Source organism: Sinocyclocheilus anshuiensis, unplaced genomic scaffold, assembly GCF_001515605.1.
Source record: "Sinocyclocheilus anshuiensis isolate Anshui unplaced genomic scaffold, SAMN03320099.WGS_v1.1 scaffold479, whole genome shotgun sequence".
Taxonomy (NCBI): Eukaryota; Metazoa; Chordata; class Actinopteri; order Cypriniformes; family Cyprinidae; genus Sinocyclocheilus; species Sinocyclocheilus anshuiensis.
Window position 1 is genome coordinate 541,912 of NW_015551042.1, and position 646 is coordinate 542,557.

The 646-nt window shown below is 35.3% G+C and overlaps 1 protein-coding gene across 1 annotated transcript in view; it reads left to right on the forward strand.

Moving 5' to 3' along the window:
- The window catches only part of LOC107661534 (F-box/LRR-repeat protein 17-like), an 87,799-nt gene that overhangs the window by 26,125 nt on the left and 61,028 nt on the right, over nt 1-646 (forward strand). The window lies entirely within an intron of this gene.

Consider the following 646-nt stretch of genomic DNA (forward strand, 5'->3'; position numbering starts at 1 on the left):
TATAGATTTTATTTTAGGCAAGTCCTGATGATTTGAGAAGGCTAAATTGATCAAACATAGGCTATAGGCTATGATCAGCTCACTGTGCCGCTGGCCTTTACTTAAAACAACAAAATAACTTACATTTCACGAACAAAAAATACTCCAAATGTTTTTCTAAATTTACTTTATAAAAAAACGAAACGAAATATAATCACTTTTCCATTACATACAAAACTGAACTATTTTGATAGCTGAAACAGTAGTATAAGCTTTTTCTGGGAAAAGGGGAAAAAAGACGGGCTAGGGCCTATATTTGAGACCCGTGCAGGGCTCTAATCCACTTCATCCAACGCTGTTTTGTTCTCATCTGTGAGCATACTCTTGATATATGTATTTTACCATTTTGTTGAGTTTAAAACATGTGACACATTCGTTCTGCTCTCACTGATCATTTGGTGTCCCAACACCCCAACCCCAAAAAAAAAACTGTGCGCATGATCAGTTTGATTGATATTTTCAATTCAAAACAGCAAAATTTCATAAAAAGTTGAGTAGTTTGCATCACTAGATAGTCTATTACTGTCGCTATATTTTGCCCCGAATTCACTAAATCCACCCCTGGTCAAAATGTTATATATAGGTGTGTGTGTGTGTTGTGTGTTTG